The sequence below is a fragment of the Empidonax traillii genome, unplaced genomic scaffold, assembly GCF_003031625.1.
Source record: "Empidonax traillii isolate 1590-97213 ecotype Southwest subspecies unplaced genomic scaffold, ASM303162v1 scaffold1352:size124289, whole genome shotgun sequence".
Taxonomy (NCBI): Eukaryota; Metazoa; Chordata; class Aves; order Passeriformes; family Tyrannidae; genus Empidonax; species Empidonax traillii.
In genome coordinates, this window is record NW_020956545.1 from 53,860 (window position 1) to 61,055 (window position 7,196).

General features: G+C 42.6%; 1 long non-coding RNA gene and 1 other non-coding gene across 3 annotated transcripts; both read right to left on the minus strand.

The window, feature by feature from the left end:
• Positions 1-3,923: 3,923 nt before the first annotated feature.
• Positions 3,924-6,469, minus strand: LOC114069744. 2 transcript variants are annotated; one of them, XR_003573816.1, is made up of 4 exons: positions 6,053-6,469; positions 5,122-5,219; positions 4,623-4,703; positions 3,924-4,203 (listed from the first exon to the last, which is right to left on the minus strand). It is a non-coding gene; the product is annotated as an uncharacterized LOC114069744 (long non-coding RNA). The 2 variants fall into 2 exon arrangements; XR_003573815.1 differs by having other exon boundaries at positions 5,122-6,469.
• LOC114069748 lies at positions 4,831-4,949 on the minus strand. The gene has a single exon (XR_003573818.1). It is a non-coding gene; the product is annotated as a small nucleolar RNA SNORA26 (small nucleolar RNA).
• Positions 6,470-7,196: the final 727 nt, after the last annotated feature.

Consider the following 7,196-nt stretch of genomic DNA (forward strand, 5'->3'; position numbering starts at 1 on the left):
CCAAGCACACAGTCCCCCAAGGCAGTGGTCAAGGTGAATGAGGTAAATTGCAACAATGAAGTTATCAGTTTTAGACACACTTCATATACCTAAACTAATACTAATCCCTTTGTTTTGCTTCACTGCTTTAACATTATATATCATAAATTTAATTAGGTGAGTGATGCCTGAACTGATGTATTCATATTTCAAAAGCCTGTAGATGGAATAGGAGCAAGCCAAACTTAACTGAGGTGAGATTTCTTAAGATTTCTTCTAAGACTCATGAGAGGTCTTAGAACAAAGTACTCCCAAATGACTTATTGTTCCAACCAGTGTTTCTTCAAAATGAGTCTTTAGCATAGAGTAGTGACCCCAACTGAGTGATAACAAAGTCGAATGGAAAAAATCATAAGCCCTATAAATACATTAAATAATTTGATACTTCTTTAATTGAGAATAAAATCTCTGCTTGGATTTTGCATTAAACCAGTTCAGTTTTTAAAGAATAATGCCTAAAGGTTTCCTAGTTACCTGAAGAACAAGATAGGTGAACCATTAAGAGCTCACTATTGAGTCTCAAGTATACTTTATGTCAGCCTTGATCTCTCTCTGGATGTACTAAAACCAATAAACTTAATCCATTTGTGCTGTGTGAAATCAAAGTAGTTGATCATGTCTGGAATGGATTGTCTCGCTCTTCATCAGCCTTTCTGACCAGATATGTCCTAAGAAGAAAACAGCAGACTGGACCTTACATGCAACTTCATCACTTGGGGGCACGTGGTTATTTCATTAAAAGCTGCAGCAAATTAGGTCTTCACTGACACAGCAATTCTGTTGGAAAACTTATACACCATATTGCCAGTACACTGTGTAAGTCACTAATGTGAAAAAGTTTATCTTCTGTATTAGACAGACTGACACAAAACAAAACTTTGGCTGTCAGCGATGGAAAGAAGTAGATGCTAAAACATTTTTATATTGAACTTCTGGAAATTTAAGATAAATTTCTCCTTTTAAGAAAGAAAAAAAAAAAAAAAGAGAAATAGAGAGCAATGAAACTACTTAAAATTGCCACTTACTTTCATCTAAAAAGAGTGCAGTTTAGCTCAACAGATAAAATGTTGCTTAAAAGACAGTCTCATGGGCAAAATGTAACACACAAAAACATGTATTTCACACTCCCAAATGGAGAATGTTCTCCACAGTGCAGCTGTCTTTCAGAAACTGCAAGTCATGCCAAATCAAACTAAAAAGTAATAACCCAGTTTAAATTTGTAGGATACTGAAGCAGCAGAAATGCTTAAGTAGCATAATGATAAAAGAATATTAAATCTCTTCAAATTTATCAGAAACAGGCAGTCTGCGAAGGAACTTGCAAGTCCAAGAAACAAACAAATATGAAAGGAACCTTTGAGAACTTGAAGGCAGTGTCAAATTTGACAAAAGTCAAATTATTTGCTTCTCATACACAGCTTTCCAAAAGCTTTTAATACCTAGGGATGAATGAACAAGGACCTGCTTGAAATATTTTAGAAAAAGAATTGTGAATAAGGACCAAGTCATTAGGATTTAATAGTACTTTTTATGACCAACTGCACAGCATGAAGTTGAAGAATAGTAATGTCTCAAAAAATCTTGACAAGTCTCTGAAGGAGTCAGCACCTAAGTACAGAGCATGACTCAAAGAAGCACTATTTTAAGGTTTCAGATAGGTCCTTCAAGGGCATATTTTTTTTTTTGTTTTAGTTAAAAAAAAAAAAAGCAGAACCCTGCCTGCAGACCGCAAAAGATTTCAATTCTGACAACATCCTTGTGGACAGAGCAGAAGATGGAATGCAATGCCTTTTAATGCATGACAAATAAATCTGGAAAGGATTTCCAACCCTAATTCTAAGATAGCTTCTGATTCCTTCAGAAAGTTCTGGAAGTGTAGACATCTCACTGAAAACATCATGCCAAGCTATCAAATGCAAACAAACTTACTGATTAATGAAAACAAGAATGAACATTTAGAAATTAGTCTATACTGAATACTATCAATTAACATTGAACCTGAGAGGAGCAATATTTAGAAGTCCTGCACAGGGCAGATATAAAACCACAATCACATAATGCAAGACCAAATAGACTAAACCTAGTCCTTGAGCACGACTGCAGGGGACACAGGTCTAGAGAACAACTCGCAAGAAAATGATTCATTTTTTCTCACAAGAGGAACTAGTTGTCAGACAGGTTTAAGATAATGAAGAGAAAGTACTTCCGTATACCCTTTACATTCAGTTTTGTCTTTTAATAAAATGCAAGTCCAGAGAAAAAGAAACAGGCTTAGGCAAGCCTAGCAGGCCACAAACAGAAGAAATCACTACTCACTCTTCAGTGCATGTTTAAGGTAACTCAGTAGGGGATAAATCTGACCATGTGTGTGTGTAAACATATACTTGTTTGGTCCTAAATTCATACTAACCATTTTATGTAAAGACCTACCATTGAGGAAAATGTTTTTAATGTTTACTTAGGCATAAGCAACTGAAAACCACATACAAGCTTCCAATTGGCCAACAATATGGTAATGGCCAGTCTTCGCGAACGAAGAACCGGGGAAGGTCTTTACACCTTCCAGCCTGCGCATTGGATTTTTTTAGGTGAGACACAGTGTGCGCGGAACTGAGCCCACCCTTTAATCCTAAGGTTCATCTGTCGGGGCCAAGCACGCTTGGACGGTGGCAGCGAGGTCCTCAGGACGTAGATGGATTGCCTTACAGGGCTAACGAGCTCCATCTGCCCGGGGAGTGGCCCCGACCGGGAATCGAACCCGGGTCTCTGCAGTGACAGTGCAGCGCCTTTACCCCTAGACCACCAGGGGCTCCCCCAACAATATGGAACTTGCTCTTCAAGGACTTTTCTGCTGATTGTGCTTTACATGGAATACTGCAACATTTTCCTTTTTGCTCTTTTAAAATAAGCAAGTAATGGGATTCTTGATAACTTAGAACCATAGAATCAGCCAGGTTGGAAGGGACCTTTCAGATTGTCAAGTCCAACCCTTGATCTACTACCACTTACATGGTTACTTACATGGTTACTAGACCATGGTACTAAGTGCCACTTCCCATCTCATTTAAAAACCTCCAGAGATGGTGAATCCACCACCTCCCTGGGCAGCCCATTCCAATGCCTGATTACCTTCTCTGTAAAGAATTTCTTCCTAAGATCCAACCTAAACCTTCCCTAGCAGAGCTTAAGATCATGTCCTCTTGTCTTACCGATAGTTGCCTGGGAGAAGAGATCGATGCCCACCTGGCTATAATCTCTTTTCAGGGGGTTGTAGAGAGTGATGTTTGCCCTGAACCTCCTCTTCTCCAGGCTAAACAACCCCAGCTCCCTCAGCCTCCTCTCATGGGGCTTGTGTTCAAGTCCCATCACCAGCCTGGTTGCTCCTCTCTGGATCTGCTCCACCACCTCAATATCCCTCCTGAACTGAGGGACCCAAAACTGGACACAGCACTCCAGGTGTGGCTTCACCAGTGCTGAGTACAGGGGCAGAATCACTTCTCTGACCCTGCTGGCCACCCTGTTCCTGATACAGGTCAGGATGCCGTTGGCCTTCTTGGCCACCTTTACTTGTTCTTTACAGCTTGAGAAAATCCTTTTGTAGAGAACATGCAATAACACATCCAGCCTAATGAAGTAATTTAGGAGTTGGTTGGTTGATCTTACTGCTTGCGTTACAAAATAATTCAGAAAATCCAGACATTAGAATAAAATACTGAGGACCACTTTCAATGGATTTGTAAATTTAACAATAATTTTATCAAGTTTGCATATAGCAAGAGAATGTTTTTGTGTGGCAGCACAAGAGTGTTTTCATCCATGAAACAAAGCCTTCATACAGTAAAGGACCTCAATAAGAAACTTTCAGAACACACAAACTTCTGGTAGCAAAGTCACATTTTATTTCAATTGGTCCACAAAGATAGTAATAAATTAAAAAAGTTTTTGTTAAGAAACCTGTTTCAACAAATGGTGAGGTTCCTGTTTACACATGATCATTGAAGACATGTAGTTTTAGACATTGCTTATCTCAATTCCACTTCCAAGATGATACATTACAGGTGACAAGTGGAGTCATCTCATATGAAGTCATACATCAGCCATGCAGAAAATCATAAGCTGGGGTTTAATATCAGTTCAGGTCCCTGGCACATTCTGGTTTCCTCCCTGTAAAAGAAGTTCTATTTAATTTGCAGTCAGCATCATGCACACAGGAAAGGGGCGACTGCCCTAAGGTTGAGCTATATGAACCTTCTACATGACACTAACCTTTAAGTCAGAGTCATTTTTCAATACAAATTACTTCTTTTGTACAGGATGGGATTTTCTTTTCACGTACCATTAATATGGATTCCATTCCAGAGGACCAGCCTTATAAACAGATCCAATAACTATCCCAAGCTTTCCTGAGATGTTTTCACTATTTAGATTACCTAACTCTATATCAAGTTTTAACAGTTACCACATAGGTTTTCTATTAGTTCAAACTACTGTTTTGTTTTCCAGTAAGGAATAAATTAAAACTCTTTTAGATATAGAAGGCAATGCTTTCACTAACGTCTGATAATCCTTTTCAATTTACATACCTGGAGACCAAACAATCTACAAGAAACTCTTCACTGAAGACTTTTATCACATAGGTTCACAAAGAACCAGATTTGAGAAACCTAAAAAAGATTTACATGAAATTGATATTAAAACTCAGATAATATAATCAGATGACAGTTGAAAACCTTCCTATAGGCTATTAATAAAGTTGATTTAGCAGCTTCATTAAGTTTAGTAATTTCATGAACGTGTTCCTCCCAAGCATGATCCAAAGAAGGGTTTCAACCTCACCTCTGGGTTTGCAGGAGAACTCTTATACCCCTCTGTGTTGGCCACTTAAGACACTGCCAGACTTAAGAGGGCAAAGCATAAAAGGGGAGTAGATTACACTATTTTATATTGTTTTCTTATTAACTAAGATGATCTGAACTTGCCATTTACTCAAAAGAGATATTACAATTTAATTGAAATTTGTCAATTATCAAAGACCAAGATTTAAAACTATCTGCAACTGTCATTAGACTAGAGCACACTTACCTTCCAGTAGAAGGTATTTATTCTTAAGAAGTCCTGAGCTTTTTGCTTCACATTTAGGTCTGATTATCCATGTTTAGAATATTTATTGCATGAGGCCTCTAGACAACACACAAAAAAATTAATAAGATTATGGTAAAATTATTAGTGTTTAGACCTTCTCAAAGCCATATGATACAGAGTTGCTACTATGTTGGGTTAGACTTTTACAGTAATTTTCTACACAATTGCAGAGGTTGTCTACATGAAGCTTATTGTCAAATCAAATGATAATCAGTTTTTCAATCTGTCTAAAAAGTTGTTTTCATTAGTCTATTTAAAATACATAAAATGTATGTTTAATATCTTTTCAAATATACTACTTATCAGAAACATGGAAAATTTATTAAGCCTAAATTCCTTTTTGTGCTGACCCTACCCTTAAACTACAAATATCCAGATTAGACTGATCTTTACCAGAGAATTCATTGCTACCTTGTGTCTACTTATATATACATACATAGCTTGTAACAAGTTATACACAGAGCTCGACTAAGCAACATCAAAAGACACTGTTACAGATGCAATAGAAGACGGGAAAGAAAGCCCAAGCAGTAAGGGACTACTTTGTTTAAGTTATTATCACGAGAGTCGTGCCTACAGCATTCAGTACTCTCAACACTGCAGGGTATGAGTGTAATATTCTTGATGTAGCCTGTAAAAACATAAAACCACTGCAGTGAATTAGATTCATGATCTGTGCAGCTCAATACCTGCAATTTAAAGAACAGAAGGGTGCAAATGTGTACAAACACATTTTTGTCTCAGAGACGTAGGGCAGCATCTCCATAAATGTCTTTAAAAAGTCTCGAGATTTAAAGCCTATTGAAGCCAGAAGCCTTTTCTAGCCAGCCCCAGGCTGTGGGGTAGCGAATGATGTCGGTGTGCCCCTCACCCATGGGCGTCCAGAGGCGTGCCCGCAGCTCTCCAGCGCTTCGCCGGGCCCAGGCCCGCCGCGCCCGGCCTCCGGCCCGACCGGGACATGGGAAGGAATCGCCGGTGCCTCGGGATACACTGAGGAGGGAGAGAGGCGTCAGCCCAGGACAGTGAGGAGGCCGCGGAGAGGAAAAGGAGGGAAGGGCCGTTTGTGCCTCACGACAGGATGCAGGACGGAGAGGAGGGCTCCGCACTGGGTTTTTGTGAGGGAGAGCTGTTCTATCCCCCTGTGTTGACTCCCCGGAGCACTGCCAGGCTCCGAGAGGGCAAGATTTGAAGGGAAGGCAGCGCAAGTCCCGCAACCCCCCTCCTCCCTTCCCCCCCACCCCACGCCAGCCCGTCCTTGCGGAGCGGCCACGCCGGCCTTACCGCGCCCGCGGCCGGCAAGGAGAAAGGGAGGACGGCTTCCCACGTGGCCTTAAATACCACCTCGCGCTCCCGCGAGACCCCGCGCGGAGCGAGCCGCCGCTGCCTATTGGCGGGGCTGGCGCGCGTGACCCCGCGCGGCGTAGGGTGGTGCTGGTGAAGTCCCCACCTCAGAGGCCCTGAGGGCAGAGCGCCCCGCGGGGGCGGGTACGGTACGGTACGGCCCGGCCCGGCCCGGCCCGGCCCGGCCGGTACTCCTGCCCCGTTGCGGTCTGGGGTGAGGGGGCTGCCTGCTGCCGCCTCTGTGAGGAGCGCTCCGGTCACCCCGCTGCGCTCCCCGCGGCGCTCAGTCAGGCGAAGCCCTAACAGGTCACAACGGGGCTTTCGTCGAGCCGAGCTCTGCGTGCTCGGAAGCCCCCAGCACAGCAAAACAAAAGCGTGTTCGGTGAGAAGTGGCAGCTGTGTAGCGGTTTTGAGGCAATAAATACGGCTGATCTCTGTCTAAACTCCCGTCTAAACCCTGCTTAGGAAGCTTAGGAGCTATCTGTGAGGACGGCGAGGAAAAGCCCCGATCCTCGCTAATGCCCCTGTTAGAGCACATGCAGCTCGCTCCGGGGCTGCAGGGCACGGGTGACACGGTGGCACCAGGCCCGTCCTGCAAGGCAGCTCTCAGCGTGGGTGCAGAGCACTGCTGCTGCTCTGCCCCAGCTAAAATGGGCTGCCCGGCTGGGGATGCT